The sequence below is a fragment of the Symphalangus syndactylus genome, chromosome 9 (genome assembly GCF_028878055.3).
Source record: "Symphalangus syndactylus isolate Jambi chromosome 9, NHGRI_mSymSyn1-v2.1_pri, whole genome shotgun sequence".
Lineage (NCBI taxonomy): Eukaryota > Metazoa > Chordata > Mammalia > Primates > Hylobatidae > Symphalangus > Symphalangus syndactylus.
In genome coordinates, this window is record NC_072431.2 from 19065567 (window position 1) to 19090026 (window position 24460).

A 24460-nucleotide genomic window follows, 5' to 3' on the forward strand; every position below is an offset into this window, starting at 1 on the left:
CCAACCTGGGTGACACAGTGAGACCCCATCTCTAAAAAAAAAAGAAAAGGAACAACAGTTGAGAGAGGAAAGAAAGGATTTGAGAGAGTTAATCATATTTGAAGTCTAAAAAAAATGAAGTAAGTAAAAGTGCCAAGAGGGAAGTAAGGCTAGGGGAGTAGCCTTTGTGTCTCATATATGATTAGCATACATCCAAAAATTATTTGAAAGAGTGCCTTACTGCATCATATAAGATGACATTTGCAGCAGAGATGGTTTTAAGAGGCTGAACATGGACAGAAAATATCAAAGGACAAACAAAGCTACCTTAAAGAGGAAAGTTGGTGCAGTTCATACCTAATGTTGATCATTTCAGTAAAGATCTAGGGAACACAGTATTTGGAAAAAATAGTTTCCAAAGCAGATGTGAATCCAAGTATCCTTGGGCCTAATTGTTAATGAATGTTAAACACATGGCTACAGAATCTGTGGGTAGAAAACATTCCCTAATTGCACAATCTCTAAACCTTTCCATCTGATTTCAACTACAATGACGTGCAAGTAAACATACTTCTCAACTTTTCCAACCCTACATGCACAAAGAATTACTCTCTTTGAGCACACGTTTCATTGTAAGATGCGTCTTGACATGATTTCTTAGAGAGATTCAAAGTAATTTTCTATATAAGGGAGTAGAGTAAGTAGTATTAACAAGTGTTTTTCAGATCCATATTTTGATCACAAGGAAAGCCTGAGCTTTAACGAACTTAAGAGGACTGAGCAGAGTCACAAAGCAAGAAAATATTATAATGGAATCTAATGGTATTATTTTTCTACATCTCTCTTCCTAATAAATATATGAATTGTAACTTTGTCTTCAAAATGCAGAGCACAGACTTCTTACCAATTGCACATTTACTGAACACAAATCAAGGTGGAAGAACCACTGCAGAGCTCAGGAAAAATACATGCTGTGATCATTGTAAGGGAAAAGAAACGTGAGCATAGTTTTTCTGTGCAGGGAAAAAAAAAGAGAAAAAAGGGAAATGAAAAAAATTAGAGAACTACTCAAAGACACAGGAAAAAAATTCCTCAATACTGCTGAAGGTAAAGAAAGAAGCAACAAGCAAATTTTAGGGTGGCCTAACACAGGTAATCTGAGGAAATACAAAGGATGGTTTCTCCACAAAATCCTCTTCCACCCCATGGAGAGGACTGCATGCTTTTCTTAAACGAAGGGATTGCACGTTGGCAATTGTTAGAATGTGGAAGCTGACTGATTTTACTATAGGAAATTAGTTTTGACAGACATCCTAATTAAGCACAGTAGATAAAACTACTGTATAGAACTAAGCTGGCTGTGCACTGAACAGCTCTAGAGGCAATATTCATTGTCTCTACAACAATTCTAGAGACAAAGTTACAATTCATATATTTATGAGGAAGAGAGATGTAGAAAAATAATACTCGAGAGTTATGCAATGCCGTAGCTGATGGTATCTATCAGAAACAATGTTAGCTCCATGAGGGAAGGGAGTTTTCTCTACTTAGTTCATTGGTGTATCCCTGGCACAAAAAACAGGGCCTGATGCTTAAGATGATCAATAAGTATTTGCCGAATGGGTTGATGAATGAAAAGAAAAGGGGAAACTGAAGTTTAAGAGCACAGAAGAGAGATGGATTTCTTAAAACTGAAAGAGATTAAGAGAATGAGTCCAAAAATCCAGAACCTTGGAATGGAATTCCCACCTGTTATAAAAGAGGAAGGAGGGCTGGGCACGGTGGCTCATGCCTGTAATCCCAGCACTTTGGTAGGCTGAGGCAGGTGAATCATGAGGTCAGGAGACCAAGACCATCCTGGCTAACATGGTGAAACCCCGTCTCTACTAAAAATACGAAAAAATTAGCTGGTCTTGGTGGCATGCACCTGTAGTCCCAGCTACTCGGGAGGCTGAGGCAGGAGAATCGCTTGAACCTGGGAGGTGGAGGTTGCAGTGAGCCAAGATCGCGCCACTGCACTCCAGCCTGGCAACGAAGCAAGACTGTGTCTCAAAAAAAAAAAAAAAGAGGAGGGAGAAGGAATCGTAGAAACAGTTTGGGACGTTGCCAGATTTTACCATGCTCTGGCAAGGGCTTACTATGGGCCAAGCAAAAATTAAGTAAAAAAAAGGGGTGGCAACACCATGTTAGCAGAGATGGAGATTTTCTTCTTAATTGGCAGGCTAAGTATGTCAAGAAAAGTTTACATAATTGCTGTTTTTCTATAAAAAACTTCGCAGGGGTTGAGGCAGGAGAATTGCTTGAGGCCAGGAGTTAGAAACTAACCTGGACAACACAGTGAGACCCCATCTCTACAAATTTTTTTTTTTTTTTTTTTTTTTTTTACATTAGCTAGGCATGGTGGTGCACGCCTATAATCCCAGCTACTTGGGAGGCTGAGGTGACAGGATCGCTTGAGGCCAGGAGTCTGAGGCTGCAGTAGGCTATGTTTGTGTCACTGCACTCCAGCCTGGGTGACAAAGTGAGACCCTGTCTCAAAAAAACTCCAAAATGAAAAAAAAAATCTGCATGGCCATACCAAACAGGGAGATGAAGTCAGAATAAAAGATATGATTTTCATTATGATATAAACCATCTCCCCAAATATTAATAAAATCTTGAACCTATGATTAAGTGAGATAAACACTGCAGAAGTGATCTGTAAACTGTTACATGCTACCATGGTATTAGCTATTTTTATTATCCAATTAACAGAAACAGAGTCCATAAAGATTAACCAGCCATTTGATGTCTACTGACTATATATTGTGCTTTAGCAAGTATGCATGTATATAAAGTTCATAACTTAGGCAATTCCTTGTATATACGTGACTTTCATTCTGTTTTATTTATCAGGTTTCAACTAGACCTAAAGTTCCTTAGATTGAATAAACCTACACTTTACAACCCTCAACATCATCTTTACGTGATCCATAAACACATATCGAATTTCTAAGGACCCCTGGGGTATGGCTGATTCTAAGGACTTTCTTTTCACATTCCCAGTATTTTTAAATTTCAGCTACAAAAATTTATTTCAAGAGAGTTGGTGCCTCTATCTGTCCTACTATGACTACTCCGATTCATCTCAACAAGGAAATATGTTAATTTGCTCTAAATTCTGAGCAATGCAAATGGACTTACTAACCATATGTTTTCTGTTCACAATCTGTTTTCTGCCAGGATTATCTGGCATACCTCATGTATAATTTCCATTAAAACAACAAAGCCAAACAAATACAAAAACACATAGCTCTTTGCTGTACATAAAAAAATCTATAGTTGGCTTTTGTGGGAGGAACCACTTCCACTCATAGCCACTCAAGGTTTATCAGGATATACTAGTTGAGAGGCATGAAAAATAAAAACTGGTAATTTCCCATAACCAAAACAAAAAGTGTTACAAGCTACTTAAATGATCCTTGGCAATACTTTTATTCTATTTAGTATATGATTAGGAGTTTAGTAGACTAAAAAACCTACCAAATAAAAGACAACTGGTATATATTCTCCTCAGACATGGTAATGTGATGTAAGGTAGTAAACCTTGAACTTCATTTTTGTGTGGGTAATAAATTCACATGGCTCAAACTCCAACAGAAACCAAATGATATTCAATAAAAAGTTTCTCTCCCACTCCATCCCCCAGCCACCTAGCTATTCTCCCCAGAGGCAACCAGTATTATCCATTTCTTCGGTAGCCTTCTAGAGACTAGACATCAACAAATGTGTGTGTGTGTGTGTGTGTGTGTGTGTGTTCTCTTTTCCTGTCTTTACACAGTTGGTGGCATACTGCATAACATTTCTCAGTAGTATCTTAGGCACTACTCCCACCATGCCATGTTTAGGCAACAGGCTTCTTGTATGTCTTCTTTGATTGAAAAATACCAGCTTCTCAAGTGTTGTGAAGGAGTTTGAGACCAGCAGACTTGGAAGGAAAGTGTGTTGTAATTAGTTGGTAATATCTGCCATAACCATCTATTCCTATTCTGTGCTTTTACCATATCTTCCACATACCTCTTTTACAAGAATCACCACATTTCACTAACTTGAAAAGGCATATCTGAGAGTATGGACTATGTCCTTTCATAATTGTAATGCAGGATGCCTACCCATCACAGTGCCTAACATATAAGGACTCGATGAATACTTACTAAATGAATCCCACAATCAAAATCCCCAATGTTTAGGGAGAACAAGACAACTTTTCATATTCCTGAATGAATTACTTTCTCCTGCTCAAAGATATACTTGATTGACCCTATAACTGTGGATTTGTAATGAAATCATATTTGAAAACTATGTGATACTGCTTTCCCCGTCTCTATCAGAATTTACAGTAATGGGTTGGGCGTGGTGGCTCACGCCTGTAATTCCAATACTTTGGGAGGCTGAGGCGGGTGGATTGCTTGAGTCCAGGAGTTAGAGACCAGCCTGGGCAACCTGGCGAAACTCGTTTCTACTAAAAATACAAAAATGAGCCAGGAGTTATGGCGCATACCTGTAATCCCAGCCACTAGGGAGGCTGAGGCAGGAGAATTGCTTGAACCTGGGAGGCAGAGGTTGCAGTGAGCAGAGATTGCACCACTGCACTCCAGCCTGGGCCACAGAGTGATACTTGGTCTCAAAAAAAAAAAAAAAAAAAAAAAAAAAAAAAAAAAAAAATTTACGGTAATGACATCTAGCTGGCACTCGACCTTCTTGAGAAAAAAATATGTACCCAGAACTTTATACAGGATCCTATCATATATGTAATCACCCAGTTTCTAATCACTGCCCTCTAAAGAGAAAATGATTGTGTAACATGTGATTTCTGAAACAAAAGTGGGGTCTAGGGAGGTCAGGCGATGGTGAAAGAAAACAGAAACATCATGAGTGATAAAGAAAGCTTGTGATTGTTTGAAAAAAATCCAGTGAATGAAAAAAATTGACAAAGAACATGTCAATTAAACCTTACTCATTAAAGACCCCACCTGCTAATCATTCTCAAAGCTCTTTCTAAACTTACGTTTTTCATATAAGTACTGCCATCTACAGGGCACAATGTAAACAAAGTATTTTATGAGGGGTGGGGAGTAACTGAAATGAAAAGGCTGGCATACTATAGGCTAACATCTTCATGCCCTTTTAAAATACCAGCATTAATGGGGAAAAGACTCCCTATTCAATAAATGGTGCTGGGATAGCTGGCCAGTCATAGCAGAAGAATGAAACTGGACCTTTACCTTTCACCATATACAAAAATTAAGTCAAGATGGATTAAAGATTTAAACATAAAACCTCAAACTATAGAAATCCTAAAAGAAAACCTAGTAAACACCATTCTGGACACTGGCCTTCAGAAAGAATTTATGACTAAGTCCTCAAAAGCAACTGCAACAAAAACAAAAATCAACAAGTGGTACCTAATTAAACTAAAGAGCTTCTGCATGACAAAAGAAACTATTAACAGAAGAAACAGATAACCTACAAACAGGAGAAAATAATCGCAAACTATACATCCAACAAAAATCTAATATCCAGGAATTTATAAGGAGCTTAAGCAATTTAAGAAGCAAAAAAAATAGTCCCATTACAAAGCGGGCAAAAGACATGAATAGACACTTCTCAAAAGAAGACATACAAGTGGGCAACAAACATGAAAACATGCTCAATATCGCTAATCATCAGAAAACTATAAATCAAAACCATAATGAAATCCCATCTCATACCAGTCAGAATGGATATTATTAAAAAGTAAAAAACAGATGCTGGCAAGGCTGTGGAGAAAAGGGAAGGCTCATACACTGTTGGTGGGAATATAAATTGGTTCAGTCACCATGGAAAGCAGTTTGGAGATTTTTCAAATAACTTAAAAGAGAACTACCATTCAACCCAGCAATCCCATTACTGGGTATATATTAAAAATAAAATCATTTTACCAAAAAGACACATGCACTCATATGTTCATCACAACACTATTCACAATAGCAAAGACATGGACTCAACCTAGATGCCCATCAATGGTGGATTGGATAAAGAAAATGTGGTACATATGCACCATGGAATACTATGTGGCCACAGAAAAGAACAAATCATGTCCTTTGCAGCAACATGGATGCAGCAGGAGGCGATTATCCTATGCAAATTAACACAGGAACAGAAAGCTAAATACTGCATGTTCTCACTTATAAGTATGAGATAAACATTGGGTATTCATGGATATAAAGATGGCAACAACGGACACTGGGACTACTAGCGGGGAGATGGAGGGAGGAAGGCAAGGGTTGAAAACACTAACTATTGGTTACTATGCTCACTACCTGGGTGAGGGTATCATTCATAATCCAAACCTCAGCACCATGCAATATATCTGTGTAACAAACCTCAACATGTAGCCCCAGAATCTAAAACAGAAGTTGAAATTATTTTTTTAACTCTATATTTATTCAGAGTTATATGTTCTGTTTTCTCTTTTTCACACACAAGGGAAGGCAATAATGCTCAATGGCTGGTTATTATCTTTTAAAAATTAATATTGTAAAGCTAGCACTTATGATTTTAAGTCATTTATTTATTTATTTATTTATTTATTTATTTATTTATTTATTTTGAGACAGAGTCTTGCTCTGTCGCCCAGGCTGGAGTGCAGTGGCACGATCTTGGCTCACTGCAACCTCCACTTCCTGGGTTCAAGCGATTCTTCTGCCTCAGCCTCCCAAGTAGCTGGGACTACAGGCGTGTGCCATCACGCCCGGCTAATTTTTGTATTTTTAGTAGAGATGGGATTTCACCATATTGGCCAGGCTGGTCTTGAACTCCTGACTTCGTGATCCACCCACCTCAGCCTCCCAAAGTGCTGGGATTACAAGCATGAGCCACTGCACCCGGCTGATTTTAAGTCTTTAAATTACCTGTTACATATTTCTATGGGCTTGTACAAAAAAAAATTGCTTGTTACTTAACTATGAACAATAAAGAAAAAAATTGTAATTTTAAACTAAAATTTTAAAAAAATGTTTAAATTATGCCCAAATTCCTATTTATTTCATTTTGCTGTAAGATATAAACTGGGACTCTCTGAGAAGTAGAGAGTCCCTAGGAGAAGTAGGGATATTTTTGGTGGGAGTTCTCTTATGTAAGGATAGATCAGGATGGAAGAGGAAGAACATTAAAAGCTAATGGACTGGTTCAGATTTATAGGTGCAAGCTGGAGAAACCTGAATGAAGGAAAGCACAGATGATTTCCATGCTTCTAAGGGGACATTATGCCAATGTGTTGTTTTTTTTTGAGATAGAGTCACGCTCTGTCACCCAGGCTGGAGTGCAGTGGTGCAATCTCGGCTCACTGCAAGCTCTGCCTCCCAGGTTCTCGCCATTCTCCTGCCTCAGCCTCCCAAGTAGCTGGGACTACAGGTGCCTGCCACCACGCCCGACTAAGTTTTTTGTATTTTTAGTAGAGACGGGGGTTCACCATGTTGGCCAGGATGGTCTTGATCTGACCTCGTGATCCACCCACCTCAGCCTCCCAAAGTGCTGGGATTACAGGTGTGAGCCACGACGCCTGGCTAACGTAACTTTTAAGGAAAATAAGCAGAATCCATTAAAACCATTTCTTATAATCAAAAGGAAGAAATCTCATTTTAGAGATAACTAAAATCCACCAATGTCACAAGGACAGTAAGAATTTTTGTTGGGGCCAGGCATGGTGGCTCACACCTGTATCCCAGAACTTTGGGAGACAGAGGCGGGTGGATCGCTTGAGCTTAGGAGTTCAAGACTAGCCTGGGCAACATGGTGAAACCCCGTCTCTTCAAAATATACAAAAATTAGCCAGGCATGGTAGCGCATGTCTCTAGGCCCAGCTACTTGGGAGGCTGAGGTGGGAGGATCACCTGAGCCTGGGAGTTTGAGGCTGCAGTGAGCCATGATTGCACCACTGCACTCCAGCCTGGATGATACAGAGAGACCTTGTCTCAAAAAATAATAAAATAATAATAATAATAATAATTTTTGCTTGTTTGTTTAACCATCTATTTTCAATTGGGTATTAAATTTTATCTTTCTCCTCAAATCTCGTCACAGTAAAGTTACAAGTTTGATAATAGAACAAAGTTAGGCAATATTTATTATTCCCCCCCAACCCATCACTGCCTATCTCCAAAGTACTACTTTATTATGTGGTGCCATCTGAACAGTGTTGTTGTCTGAACAGTGGAATCAGCCCCTCTTCCACTCCCCAAATCTGATTATCAAAGTCTAACCTGCCAAGATCCAGATTAAATGCCAATTTCCCCATAAAGAATTATTTGATCCCTCCTTAGCTAAAAGTAGTTTTCCTTAGCCTATGAATGTTTTAGTTCTTTGCTTAAACATTTCTTACAGCCCTTGTAAATATTCTACACATTAACGATTTAGGTATCTGTGGGATTATAAACCCCTAAACAAAGGAAGGGACTACATTTTATTAATCTTTGCATCTGTCATAGTACCTAGAACAGAGCCTGGCACATGAGGAGTCAATAAAGATTTAATGAATATTGAATGTTTGTATTTGAAAGTTTACATGGCTAACACCAAATAGTTAATTTGAGAAACGTCATGGCACAAATATTAACAACAGAGGGTCTTTATTAAATATTTCACAGACTAGGAAAGCTAGAATCTATACCAACTACAGTAAAATATACATACTTAAGCTGGTGGTTTTATGAGAGTAATAACAAGTATCATTAGGTCACCAGAAGTCTAGTGTAAACTTAATGTTACAGCTTTGGTTAGGCTAGAGGCAAGTGATTTAGGAGCTATGCTTCTTAAGCTCTTTTCTCATTTGTTTGTTTATTTTATTTTATTTTTTAAAGATGGGGTTTTGTTATGTTGCCCAGGCTGGTCTTGAACTCCTAAGCTCAAGCAATCTGCCCGTCTTGGCCTCACAAAGTGCTGGGCTTACAGGTGTGAGTCACTGTGCCCAGCCCTAAGCTGTTTTCTAATCTTCACTATAATTTATAGATTAGACAGGTTGTACAGTTGCCAGGGAGAAGTCATGGCTACCAAAAAGGAAAGCATAAACACATTTTAAAATATACCAAGTGGGCCGGGTGCGGGGGCTCACGCCTGTAATCCCAGCACTTTGGGAGGCCAAGGTGGGTGGATCACCCGAGCTCAGGAGTTGGAGACCAGCCTGGTCACCATAGTGAAACCCCATCTCTACTAAAAATACAAAAATTAGCTGAGCATGGTGGCAGACACCTGTAATCCCAGCTACTCGGGAGGCTGAGGCAGAAGAATCGCTTGAACCTGGGAGGCAGAGGTTGTAGTGAGCCGAGATCGCACCACTGCACTCCAGCCTAGGCGACAAGAGCAAAACTCCATCTCAAAAAAAAAAAAAAAAAAAAAACCCGAAAGAAAGAAAAATACACCAACTGCTGGGTAGAAAAGCGGTATTAAACAGAATCCTTAGCTTTTTGTTTACTGATTTAGTTTCTTGGGGCTTCCGTCATTACAGGAGAAAAATCTCCTACACCAACGTATTCAAGTTCTCAGTAAATGTATTCAGAAGTCCTAGTAAATACATGTATGTGGTAAATCATACTATATTAACTATAATAAAGTTTCTCTTGAAACAATAAAGATTAATACATTTAGAAAAGAATAAAATAAAACCCATGCAAACATGGAAAAAAATTTCTGATACTAGCAACACTTACATGGAAGAGAAGATTGGATGTGAACATGGATAGGTAGAAATAATTAGCAGGTCAGAACTATAATTAAGGTAAAAGAGAATTAGATTAAAGGACATCATTCGTCTAACCCTGGATACAATCAATAAACTTTCCACAATCCCAGAACACATGTGACCAAAAAAAAGGAGTTCATGGCCAAAAATACACAAACAAGAGCTAGACACCAACTGTCTAATTTGAATCTTAGGAAATAGGTGGGAGGCCAAGCAGACAATAATAATGTGGAAGGAACATTGTTTTAACTAAGCGGCTTTTGGCCAAGTTATAACTAAGAAGGTTAAAGTGTTACACATCTGACAAAGTCCTTAATTAGTTGTTTTAAACAAAAACAGTATTTTATGCTCATTAGATATTTTCTAGTATGAGTTGTATCATTATTCTCTATTGGAACTTCAGGAAGAAAATATATTGGAGAGGCTGCATAAGTAGTGTTTAGGGCACAGACTCTGGAGCCAGGTTTCTTGAATTCAAATTCCAGCTCTCCCCCCTTACTAGCTGTGAAACCTTAGGGATGTTACTTAGCCTCTCTAAGCCTCATTTTCCTCATCCACTCGTAAAATGGGAACTGGTAGTAGTTCCTATCTGATAGGAGATTCCACTTCCTATAAGTATTCAATAAATTACTGTTCACAAAGCACTTTGAACATATGTCCCACAGTAAGCTCTATATGAATATTTGCTAAATAAAATCTGTCCTTGTTAATTTAGATATTTATCTGATTTAAGACAAATTTTGGCTCCTATGATAGAGAATATCTCTAGATATATATAGTATTATGATGACACTAGGTGGAACTTAAAAAAAAGTTCTCTATTTTTAAAGAAGCATTGCTCTTTTTCTATCCTTTCTTTCCCCTATGATTCATATCTCTGGCTTTACAATGCTAGCTAAAAGATAAACAGTATGCCACTTGCTCAGGTTCCTTAAGTGTTCATCTCCTCTAGGTCCGCCATGCCTTTAAGGAAATGAGAGAGAAAGAAAGGAATGTATCACTTTCCTTATTAGGTATATGACAGCATTAAAGCCAGTGATAGGATAGAGTTTAAAATCTCATAAGATTATCTAAAACTGAGCAGAACTCCCATACAGAGGTACTAGAGGTGCTGCTATGATGCCTAAAATTATTATTTAGTAGTAGAGTCTTCTAATAATTTATCAGCAAAAACTCAAGTGATGGAAAATAAGCTACTGGCCTTATTCCTAATAACAATCTCTGGAATCTGAACAATATACACTTAGAAGTTAAAGTCTAGGCCGGGTGCAGTGGCTCATGCCTGTAATCCCAGCACTTCGGGAGGCTGAGGCAGGCGGATCACGAGGTCAGGAGTTCAAGACCATCCTGGCTAACACAGTGAAACCTCATCTCTACTAAAAATACAAAAAAATTAGCCAGGCATAGTGGCGCGCACCTGTAATCCCAGCTATTTGGGAGGCTGAGGCGGGGGAATTGCTTGAACCCGGGAGGCGGAGGTTGCAGTGAGCCGAGATCATACCACTGCACTCCAGCCTGGGCGAGAGGGTAAGACTCCATCTCAAAAAAAAAAAAAAAGTTAAAGTCTAAAGTACACTTAGAAGGTTAATACAGGGAGGCAAGTGTCACTACGGCTCACGACATTAGTAAAGTATGTTCTATTCTAGTGATACTGTTGTGGTTGATATAGTGATGATTTCCTAATACAGATTACAAAACAGATATAGACACAATATACAGTAGTAACGGGAAACGTCACCTCTCCCAGCATTGGGGAGAGGTTTCATTCTGGTAAAAAAAAAGAAAAAAAAAGAGCACCTGATAAGGTGATACCACATCGACAATTTCATTTCTCAGAAAGTGGAGAAAACAACAAAGAGAACTGCTATCCAAGACTATAATGACTGACAAGAAGGAAACTGTAAGTGATGTGGGGTGACAAGAGTTTTATAAGAAGACAGTATGCTAGTTAGCTTCGGTGTTGTAATAGCAAAGGAAACCTGGAACCTTGACCCTAAGAGAGTAAATTTCAAGCATTCAGAGGTAGGATAGGTAATTCTAAGCCAGATACTGTAACGGGGAGTGTAACCCCAGACAGACAGAAGGTAAGGCTTCAAAAACAAAATTATAATATAACTGACTCTGATGGGGAAAAATGGAGAGAAGCAACAAAACAAAAACAGGTAGAGATTCATTTATTACAGGATAAATGTGAAGAGTGGCACAAACTCAGTAAACTATCAGGAAAGGTAATGCCCAGCATGAGGTAAATAATTTTTGGCTACTCTATTGTTTTTCTCTCTTGCAAGTCAGAACTGCCAGTTAAGTTCTACCTAGGTGAAGAGACCAAAGAATCAGGACTTGGGCAAAGAACTTGGGAGTCCAAAATGGGGAAGGGGTAGTATATATTATGGTCTTGGCAGTAGCCATAATAGGGTATTCTATGGCCAACAGAGTTATCTGTGTGGACCTTAAAACTGGGACATGCTAACTTGGACTGAAGGTGCCAGATGATTTATAGAAATTGGAGAGGCAGGGCTGGCACCAGTAGTGGATCTGGGTGGTGTGCCAATATTTCTCTCCACTCTTCCCTAATTGTTATTGTTGAGTCTTCTGTTGTTTTTATTGAATATGGTTGTATTTTCATTTCTTGAGTTTTGCTCTGAGGTTCTTGAATTAAATCTGTAGTACTGTTGGAGAGATGCCAGTTTTTGAGGCCATTCTTTCTAAAGACTGGAGTTTGGGTATGGGTTCTTAATGAATAACATCTCTAAATCTTCCAGTTGTTTCTTGGTGAACATTGTTTTCTTTATGGATGCCTCTGGTGCTTGCTTTTAGTGAGGACCTCTGAACCTGGCATCCTTTAATCTCTGTTGTTCATGTGTTCAGGTTCAGTGACGGTTATTATCCTTCTTCTTAAGCTAAAGATAACAGAAAGTATTTTTGTGTTTGGAGAGGTGAATATAATATTAAGAAATGACAACTAAAAATAAATCTTCAAGGTTACGTTCAGGTGGAAATGGTGGAGAAAGATTAAATGGGAAAAGAAGTACAAGACAAGTGAAGTGACTGAAAAAAATAGTTACTTCCGATGAATTCATTTTGCTATACCTGGATAAATTTCGTCCTCAGATACCAAAAAGAAAGCTTGCATATATTAATATACAACCACTACTGGTTATCTGTAAAGAAGGGAGAATGGGAAGAATAGAAGTCTGAAGATAAACAAACATGACTGTGATTTTCAAAAACAAAGAAAATATGGTTCTTGAATACCAGAACAACCACTCAGAAAATGGGCATGACCATGGGAGGCCAGGTCATAGTAGGATACTAACCTCTGCTGCTGCCACTGTGAAATGTCTCTAACCACATTTATGCTCCAGAGTCAAAGCCCCAGGAGACAGCACAACTGGCCAAGCATAGACTTTGTGTGTATGTCCTAGTTGTAGGGCTGGGGCCAGGGTGAGGTGACTAACGCACTCGTTTTTGGCACAAAACTTAAAGGAGCACCAACAAACTCCCCAATCAAGACAAACAATATTTCAAAAAATCAAAATTAATGAAAAAAAATCCATGTTGAAATACAATAGAAATATTTAAAGAAAGAATCAACAGCAGTGCCATACCAAGCCATATTAGAGCTTGAGGCAAAAGGGAAAACCAATTATACTGATCATGTCTTTCTTTAAAGTTTTGATATTTTATTCATCATGGATTTTTTTGCATCAATTATATTTTAATAAACAATGCATTAAAATATTCTTTAATTATAAGTTTTTTGATATCCCCTTAAATGTTACAGCTGAGTCAAGTACCTCACTCTCCTTACCCTAATCCCAGTCCTGCACAATTGCCTGGAACCACCTTGCATTCTCCCCTATGGAAGTGGATGGATGAGGATGCTGGGCTGCTAGAAACCCAGCTAATATCCACTACAACTTGTGGGCATTTGTACTGGCTGCTCCCTCTGCCTGGAATGTGAATCTGTCCTGCCTCCCTCCTCTCTTGTTGATCTTTGGGTCTTTAACACTGGCTTAGGAATCTCTGCTTGTGCTCCCTTAAATCCTATACTTAACATTATCCAAATACTTATCACAGTGTCTTGCAATTTATTTGTTTACATCCTCCCCCAGATTATAATCTTAGATGACATGGATTCTAGGATACTCATCCCTGCATCATTCTAATACCTACTAGACTGCCTGGCACATATTAGGCCCTCAATAAATACTTGCTGAATGAATAGAATAAAAGCCATGTCATAGGGGAATAATTAAAATTAAAGGTGTTGATCTTGGAAAAGAACAGACTCAGGAAAACATAGTAGTTGTCTTCATCTGAATGGCTATAATGAGGAAGACTGAAATTGTTGTTCCTCAATCTTTTTTGTTTGCTCCCAACCCTCCTGGAGGGGATTCATTACATTTCCATCACAACTGGCTCACAATGTCATGAATTGTTCATTAAGTCTGAGGTTTTGCCAGGGCTGGTGTTAGAGAGGATCCTACACCTCCTATAACGCCGTGTCAGAATGGTGGAGAAGCAGTGCATGTGTTATTCTCCCTCAACCTGAGAATCATGGGACTAGTCTTTCTTATCCCCTATTAACTGTGCAGGAGAGATCTAGAATGTGTTCTCAAATATTATGCCAGGATAGATTTTGCTCAATATAAGGAATAATTTTTAACCTTTAGAGTTGTTCATAAACAGCATATATTGACATAAAATGACGAATGTGTCATGACTACAAACCTGAAACTCCTTATTTGGAGTGTTGTAAAGTGAATCTGGTAGAAAGGAAAGTGAGATAGGGGACATGGTGGTATAATGGGTTGAAGGGTGAACTTCAAAAATATATGTTTATGTCCTAACACCCAGAACTTGTGAATGTGACCTTATTTGGGAAGAGGATCTTTTCAAATGCAATCAAATTAAGGACTCAAGATGAGATCCTCCTAGACTACCCATGTGGGTATTAAATCCAATGACCTTTTGAGACAAAAAGAGACAACACACAGAGAAAGCAGTTGTGTGAAGATGGTGGCAGGGAATTTAGACAAGTAGACTTTAAGACCTTCTAAATTTAAGAAACTTTTTTCTAGCCATTTCCTGCCTGGTGGAAAAAAAAAACAAACAATTCAAAAAATAGAGTCCATGTGGGAAGCTACCACATGGAAAGCTAGGAAAGTTTTTCTGCAATGTTTCCAGAAACTGACACCTCTACTCTCTAGGCAATAGAGAGGTGTGTGTATTTTGATACAAGCAAATATTAAGTAGGCATACAAGAATTTGGCAGTAAATTAACTAGCAATGTTATAAATTTCTCAGTACTAGCCTATCTCTAACCAATGCATGAAGCTGTGTCCAACATGTAGGGTGCCATTAGGCACCCTCAAATGTCATGGTCACTTAGAGAAGGAAAGCAAATCCAAATCACGCAGGTAAGGGGCAAGGTATGCTTTTTGAGTGGCTACCAAATACTTTTCAAGTACTCAGGACCTAAACACTGTCACATGTGGGCCAACAGTTTTCATAAATGCTGCATGTCCCTTTGTAGAAAAAATGTCTCCATAGGCCTATCTCACCTACCTTTAGCTTGCTATTAATTTTACAGAATGGGCTTAGAAAATCTGAGTAGGAAGGCAGCAGAAGGCCCCACCCTGAGGTGGGCACGTTTCTGCCATGCAGAGACTCCTAAGGGGCTCGGCCACATGCACCATGTTCTTGACTGCCTTCCTCTGCTGCAGTCACATTCCTGGCAGGCAGTGGACTGGGAAACACCAGTGGTTGCAGACTGTATAGAGAACCTTACTGGCCGGGCATGCCCTATCTGATCGCAGGACAGGAGTAAGGCCACAGCATGGTGTGCAGAGCTAAGGTCTTCAAGGCCATGAAGGTGGCCAACACTTCCAAGTTCTCCTGTATATATTTGTTCTAGACCAGCCAAACCATCTCAACATTACCAAGAAATGGCCCTAACCCTGAGCCATCGACTTTCAATTTTTATAGATTAGAGGGCTGCCTGTCTTTATTCGCTCTTGGAACTGAAAAAGTGTAGCTTCTATGAAAATGTGACCCTTTGTACCAGAGTCTTATTAAAGCAAACAAACATGAGCATCATGATGTCCACATAGAATATCTGGGGCTCTAAACTCCTTAGTACTTAAAAGTACAATCAGCCAGGCGTGGTGGCTCATGCCTGTAATCCCAGCACTTTGGGAGGCTAAGGTGGGCAGATCACTTAAGGAAAGGAGTTCAAGACCAGCCTGATCAACCCCTGGTGAAACCCCGTCTCTACTAAACATACAAAAATTAGCTGGGCGTGGTGGTGGCACCTGTAATCCAAACTACTCGAGAGGCTGAGGCAGGAGAATGGCTTAAACTCAGGAGGCGGAAGTTGCAGTGAGCTGAGATCACGCCACTGCATTCCAGCCTGGGCAACAGAGCAAGACTCTTGTCTCAAAAAAAAAAAAAAAAAAAAGTACAATCAGTGTTCTGTTGTGTTTTGTTGTTGGTTTTTTTTTTTTTTTTTTTTGAGATAGGATCTTGCTCTGTTGCCCAGGCTACTATGCAGTGGCACAAGAACAGTTTACTGCAGCCTTGACCTCCTGGGCTCAAGTGATCCTCCCACCTCAGCATCCATAATAGCTGGGACTACAAGTGCACACCACCACACCCAGCCAATTTTTAAATTTTTTTTGTAGAGACAGGGTCTTACTATGTTGCCCAGGCTGGTCTCAAACTCCTAAGCTCAAGTGATCCTCCCACCTTGGCTTCCCAAAGTACTGCGATTACATGCATGAGCCACCATGTCCAGCTCTTTTCTGTTTCTTGTTTCTTCAGCTTGATAGGAGGGTGTCAGGAATTTCCTGGCTTACAGAAACGATATGAATTTGCCGAAGAAACTAAAACTGTTAACAAACATTTGAAAAAAGTTAGCCCCATTATTTATTTTTTAAATGCAAATTAAAACAACATACCCCAGATTTAATGTAACTTCTATCAAAATCTCTGCTGGCTTCTTTGTAGAAATTGACAAACTGATTCTAAAATTCACATGGAAATTCAAGGGGCTAAGAATAGCCAAAACTTAGAAAAGGAACAAAGTTGGAGGACCCACACTTTGACTTCAAAACTTGCTACAAAGCTACACTAATTAAGACTGTGTGGTACTAGCATAAAGACAGACAAACAGATCAATGGAATAAAATTGAGAGTCCAGAAATAAACCTTCAAATTTATGGTGAATTCATTTTTAAGAAGGGTACCAAGACAATTCAAGTAGGGGAAAAATAGTCTTTTCAACAAATAGTGCCAGGACAACTAGATATCCATATACTAACAAGTGAAGTTGGACTCATACCATGTACAAAAATCAACTCAAAGAGAAAAAAACCTAAATGTAAAACTATAAAACTCTTAGAAAAAAAAAGATGTAAATCATTGTTACTTTGGATTAGACAATGGTTTCTTTTGTGTCTTTTTTTTTTTTTTTTGAGACAGAGTCTTGCTCTGTTACCCAGGCCGGAGTGCAGTGACACCATCTTGGTTCACTTCAACTTTTGCCTCCCAGGTTCAAGTGATTCTCCTGCCTTAGCCTCCCAAATAGCTGGGATTACAGATGCCTGCCACCACGCCAGGTTAATTTTTGTATTTTCAGTAGAGATGGGGTTTCACCATGTTGGCAAGGCTGGTCTAGAACTGCTGACCTCAGGTGATCTGCCCACCTTGGCCTCCCAAAGTGCTGGGATTACAGGCGTGAGCCACTGCGCCCACCCTAGACAATGGTTTCTTAAAGTACAAAACCAAAAGGACAAGTTATGAAAGAAAAAAAAATAGATTGGACATCATCACAATTAAAAACTTTCGTGCTTCAAAAGTCATCTTCAAGAAAATGAAGCCAAAAACAGAATGGGAGGAACATTTTGCAAATATGTATCTGATAAGGACCTAATATCCAAAATGCATAAAGAACTCTTACAATTCAATAATAAAAGAAAATTAATCCAATTTAAAAATAGGCAAAGGATCTGAATGGACATTTCTCCATAGAATATACACAAATGGCTAATAAGCATATTAAAAGATGCTCAACATCATTAGCCATCAGGGAAATACAAGTCAAAAATCACTTGCGATACCACTTCACAACTATTAGTATGACTATAATAAAAAAGACAGTTAACAACAAGTGCTAGCAAGGATATGGAGAAATTAGATCCTTTATACACTACTGGTGAGAATGTAGAATGGTACAGCCCTTTGGAGAAAAATGTCTGACAGTTTCTCAAAAACCTAATAGGAGAGTTACTATATGAACTGACAATTCTACTCGTACACGTATACTGAAGAGAAATAAAAACACATGTCAACACAAGAACAGGCACAAAAATGTTCATACAGTAATATTATTCATTATGGCCAAAAAGTAGGAACAACTCAACTGATGAATGGATAAATAAAATGTGACATACCAGCGTGGACAACATAGTGAGGTATATCACTAAAAATCTCTACTAAAAATAAAAAAAATTAGCCAGGTGTGGTGGCACGTGCCTCTGGTCCCAGCTACTCAAGGGCTGAGGCAGGAGGATTGCTTGAGCCCAGGAGGTTGAGAATGCAGTGGCCTGTGATCATGCCACTCTATTCCAGCCTGGGCAACAGAACAAGACCTTGTCAAAAAAAAAAAAAAAAAAAAAAAAAAACAGAAAAGAAAAAGACAAAAACAAATAAAATGACACACACGCACACATAATTTATATATTTTCTCAATTTTACAGGAAGAAGTTGAATAAGAGTGAAAATACATCAAAACGTTAAAACTATCTCTCTCCCTCCTTCTCTCCATATATATATAAAATATATATAAGTATATATAATATGAATATTATATATAAATATACATTATATATAAATAGAAATATAGTATATATAATTTATATATACTATATTTATATTTATAAATATATATTCTATATAATTTTTATATATAAATATATAAAAAATATATATATTTATATTATATATTATATAAATATATATAAATATATAATAGATATAGTCTTACGGTTGGGTGTGGTGGCTCATGCCTATAATCCCAGCACTTTGGGAGGCCGAGGCGGGTGGATCACTTGAGGTCAGGAGTTCAAGACCAGGCTGGCCAACGTGGTGAAACCCCGTCTCTACTAAAAATACAAAAATTAGCCAGGCGTGGTGGCGGGCACCTGTAATCCAAACTACTCAGGAGGCTGAGGCAGGAGAATTGCTTGAACCCAGGAGGTGGAGGCTGTGGTGAGCCGAGATCACGCCACTGCATTCTAGTCTGGGCGACAGAGTGAGACCTTGTCCCCGCAAGAAAAAAAAAAAGAGAGAGATACAGTCTTACTCTGTCACCTGGGCTGGAGTGCACTGGTGAAATAATTGCTCAATCATAGCTCACTGAAACCTGGAATTCCTGGGCTCAAGCAATCCTCCCGCCTCCAAGCCGACAAAACAGCTAGGACTATAGGCAGACGCCATCATTCCTAGATAATTTTTAATTTCTTTTTTTAGAGTCAGGGTCACTTTGTTACTTAGGCTGGTTTCAAATTACCAGCCTCAAGTGATCCTCCTGCAGTGCTGGGAGCCACCACATCTGACAAAACTGTCTATATTTGCCTGGTAAAATTATGTGTATTTTTTGTTTTTTTCTTTGAAACTTACTTAAAGTGTCAGTAACATCAGGAATTGGTTTATAGCACCTCATCTAAATAAAGGAAGGAATTAGACACTATTTCTCAAAGGTCGGGAGTCTGAAGACACAAAATTAAGCTGAGATTCTACCATTGTTCAGTTCCTTTCAAGAAGATGCTAAAGTACTGAGAAATACCACAGCACCCTCTTTTGGAAGAAATGCATTGTTTTTCACAGGCAACCTGCTTGAATCATTAAGTTTTTAGAACTGAAAGAATCTTTAGAGAATATTAAGTCTGTTCTCCTCATTAACTCCTTATAAATAAGGAAACTGGGGTTTGAATAGGAAAAGAGACCACTGAAGATCATAAAAGGAGGTAGCAACAGAGCTGAGAATGAAGCCCCACATCAAATCCTAACTAGAGCTTATTTTTCTGATCTTGCCATTCTTTATTCAATAAATATTTTAAGGTTAAAAAAAAATGCTTTCCCAATCCTCAGAAAGTCTGAAGGCCTATACTCAAAAGGCACTCAAGACACCCACCTTTGTTTTGTTTTGAGATGGGAGTCTCTCTCTGTCGCCCAGGCTGGAGTGCAGTGGCACGATCTCGGCTCATTGAAACCTCTGCCTCCTGGGTTCAAGTGATTCTCTTGCCTCAGCCTCCCAAGTAGCTGGGATTACAGGTGTGCACACGACACCCAGATAATTTTTGTATTTTTAGTAGAGATGCGGTTTCACCATGTTGGCCAGGCTGGTCTCGAACTCCTGGCCTCAGATGATCCACCTACCTCAGCCTCACAAAGTGTTGAAATTATAGGCGTGAGCCACCACACCCGGCCCCAGCTTTGTTTTGGGGTGCCAGGAACTACACCCATGTAAGATGGAGAAAGTCTTATTTTAGAAAAACATGTCCATTCTTGCCCTGTTGCTTGAGAAGTCAGAGTAATAAATAACTTATACAACCACACAACCTCTGCATTTGCCTACTAATAATATATCGTTTTAAGATGCAACAGAAGATAAGCATATAAATCATTCCACTTAACTTCAGAAAACAAAATCATAATGAGAATACACTCAATATTTGTTTGGGGCTTCTGACCATATAATTGACCTAATGTACTGGGACATTATTCTAAACTCCCACAATTTCATTATTTAGGCTGGTTTACAAATGGCTATTCATAAAAAATACTACACAGCTCTTCTTCAAAAATAATACAGGGCTTGTCATTTCAGCTTTTCTCATTCTCCTGCTCCTAGATCTGAGAAGTACCCTTGCTTCGCAGACAGTATTCTTTGAAAGAACATGCTGTTTTCCTCTTATTTGAAGGATGACTCAGTAAAATAAACAAATGAACATTCTGACAACTGATGAATAAATAATGTGTGGCTTTTATCATCATCACCATTAACAGTCTTTAAAGTGTACTAAGCAGATGCACAGGGAATATGATACAGGTATACATTATTTTATTGCACATTACAGATATTCATTTTTTACAAATTGAAGATTGGTGGCAGTCCTGTGTTTAGCAAGTCTATTAGTACCATTTTTCCAACAGCATGTGCTCACTTCTTGTCTTTATGTCACGCTTTGGTAATTCTCATAATATTTCCAATTTTTCATTATTATTATATCTGTCATAGTGATCTGTGATCTTGGATGTTACTACTGTAATTGTTTTGGGGTGCCATGAACCACACTCACGTAAGATGGAGAATCTAATCAATAAATGTTGTGTGTGTTCTAACTGCTCCATCCATCAGCTGTTCTTCCATCTCTCTCCCTCTCTTTCCTTTCCCCGAGACACAATAAACAAAAATTAGGCCAATTAACCCTGTGCTGACCACTAAGTGTTCAAAAGTGAAAGGAAGAGCTGCACATTTCCTACCTTAAATAAAAATCTAGAGATGATTAGTGAGGAGGGCATGTTGAAAGCCAAGACAGGTCAAAAGCTAGGCCTTTTGTGCCAGTTACCCAAGTTGTGAATGCAAAGAAAAAGGTTTTCTTCCTTTTTTTTTTTTTTTTTTAAGGAGACAGGATCTCACTCTGCAGACTGGAGTGCAGCTGTGCAATTATAGCTCACTGCTGCCTTGAACTCCTGGGCTCAAGTGATCCTCCCACCAGCTTTCCAAGCTAGGACTACAGGAATGAGCCACCATGCCCAACCAGGAAAAGTTCTTGAAGGAAATTTAAAGTGTTACACCAGTGAACACGCAAATGATAAAGCAAGCAAAACAGCCTACTGCTGAGATGAAGTTCTTGTGGCCTGGGTAGAAGACAAAACCTGCCACAACATGCCCTTACGCCAAAACGTAATCTAGAGCAAGGCCCTAAACTCTCTTCAATTCTACGAAGGCTGAGAGAGGCAAGAAAGCTGCAGAAGAAAAGCTGGAAGTTGGCAGAGGTTGGCTCATGAGGTTTAAAGAAAGTAGTCATCTCCATGACATAAAAGTGTAAGATGAAGTAGCAAGAGCTGATGGAGAAATGCAAGTGCTGCAGTGAGTTATTCCGAAGACCTAGCTAAGATCATTGATAAAGGTGGCTATGCTAAACAACAGATTGGCAATGGAGACAAAAAAGCCTTCTATTAGAAGATGCCATCTAGGACTTTCATAACTAGAGAAGAGAAGTCAATGCCTGGCTTCAAAGCTTCAAAGGACAGGCTGACTCTCTTGGAAGGGCTAATGTAGCTGTTGTCTTTAAGCTGAAGCCAATGCTCACTCACCATTCCAAAAATCCTAGGGCCCTTAAGAATTATGCTAAATCTACCCTGCCTGTGCTTTATCAATGGAAAAACAAAGCCTGGATGACGGCACATCTGTTTCCAGCATGATTTACTGAGTATTTTAAGTCCAGAAAACAAGCTCAGAAAGAGATTCCTTTCAAAATATTACTGCTCACTGACAATGCACCTAGTCACCCAAGAGCTCTTATGGAGATATACAAAGAAATGAATGCTGTTTTCACGCCTGTGAACACAACATCCATTCTGAAGCCTATAGCTCAAGGAGTAATTTACACTTTCAAATCTTACTATTTCAGAAATACATTTCATAAGGCTATAGCTGCCATAGTGACTCCTCTGATGGATCTAGGCAAAATCAATTGAAAACTTTCTGGAAAAGGTCACCATTCTACATGCCACCAACGACATTTGTGATTCATGGCAGGAGGTCAAAATACCAATAGTAACAGGAGTTTGGAAGGTGTGGACTCCAATGCTCATGGATGGCTTGGTGGGATTCAAAAATTCAGTGGAGGAAGTTGCTGCAGATGTAGAAACAGCAAGAGAACTAGAATTAGAAGGGGAGCCTGAAGATGGGACTGAACTGCTGCAACCTCATAATAAAACTTGAACGTATGAGGCAACTGCTTGTTATGGAGAAACAAAGAAAATGGTTTCTCGAGACAGAATCAAAATCTACTCCTGAAGAAGATGCTGTGAACATTGTTGAAATGATAACAAAGGATATGGAATATTCCATAAGTTTAGTTGATACAGCAAGTGACAGGGTTTAAGACGACTGACTCTAACTTTCAAAGAAGTCCTACTATGGGTAAAATGCTATCAAACAGCATTGCCTGCTACAGAGAAATCTTTTGTGAAAGGAAGAGTCAATCAATGCAGCAAACTTCATTGTTATCTTTAAGAAATCGCCACAGCCACCCCAGCTGTCAGCAACAACCACCCTGATCAGCAGCCATCAACACTGAGGCCAAGACCCTCCACGAAAAAAATATCAGGACGCCCTGAAGGCTCAGATGATTTTAGCACTTTTTAGCAATAAAGTATTTTAAAATTTAGGTATGTGCATTATTTTTAGACATAATGTTATTGCATACATAATAGACTACAGTATAGTATAAATGTAACTTTTACATGCACTGGGAAACCAAAAAACTTGTGTGACTTTTTATTGCAGTGGTTAGGAACCAAACTTGCAATATCTCTGCAGTATACCTATACTTCTTCTTGGCTGACAGTTATCTGTCTATTGATGAATCTGTAAAAACAAGAATCATTCATTCTTCTGCAAATATTTACTGAGCAGCCATTATATACAAGGCATGGTTTTAGGTGCTGGGAATATAGCAGTAAATAAAAGAGGCCAAGTCTCTGTTCTCATGGAACTTACATGCTTTAGAGGTGGGAAGCTGTCAGTAAACAAAAACAAATAAGATGTTTGAGAAGTGCTGAGAAGACAATAAAACAGATAATACATGAAAAAACTTTAAAAGTATCTCTATAGTGTTACCCACTAAAAAATGTTCACCAGTTCCACTATGGTACCTGAGCCAATCCTATATATGTATATCACTGTTCATTATGATGTAATAGGATATGAGCATGAGGCCTGTAGTAATTTGCTTTACTAAGGAAAACTGTTTTGACCAGGCGTGGTGGCCCACATCTATTATCTTAACACTTTGGGAGGCTGAGCTGGAAGGATCGCTTGAGCCCAGCAGTTCAAGACCAGCCTGGGCAACATAGTAAGACCCTGTGTCTCTACAAAAAAATAATTTTTAAAAAATTAGCCAGGTGTAGTAGCATGCACCTGTAGTATCAGCTACTTGGGAGGCTGAGGTGGGAGGATAGCTTGAGTCTGGGAGATCAAGGCAGCAGCGAGCCATTTCATGCTACTGCACTCCACCCTAGGAAACAGAAGGGGATTTTGTCTTAAAAAAAAAAAAAAAAGGCAAAAGAAAAGAAGAAAAAGAAAACTTTTCCAGAAGCCCAGTAGGCATATCTTAGTATTCCAGATATCTAAATTATTTATCTAGTATCTACATTAGGTGACTTAGGTATTTCTAGCTAGTCGCATGTGTTGATTTTCAAGATAACTGATACTTATCAACATGAGCCTCTTCCTGCAAAATTCTGCCACTGTCAGAATACTAGCTATTCCTGCCACTCCTGCTGACTTCCCTGTATAAGTCTTTTTCTATGGGCTGAATAAAACTCCTAACTACAAACTAAAAGTTAAAAACAAAAACAACCAAGATGTATCTGAAGCCAGATATATTTTATATGACTTTTTACCTCATTCATTTTCTGGATGAA

At 38.8% G+C, this 24460-nt stretch overlaps 1 protein-coding gene across 5 annotated transcripts in view; it reads right to left on the reverse strand.

The window, feature by feature from the left end:
- Positions 1-24460, reverse strand: part of PRORP (protein only RNase P catalytic subunit) — a 157943-nt gene that overhangs the window by 41812 nt on the left and 91671 nt on the right. The gene's annotated exons all lie outside the window — the stretch shown is intronic.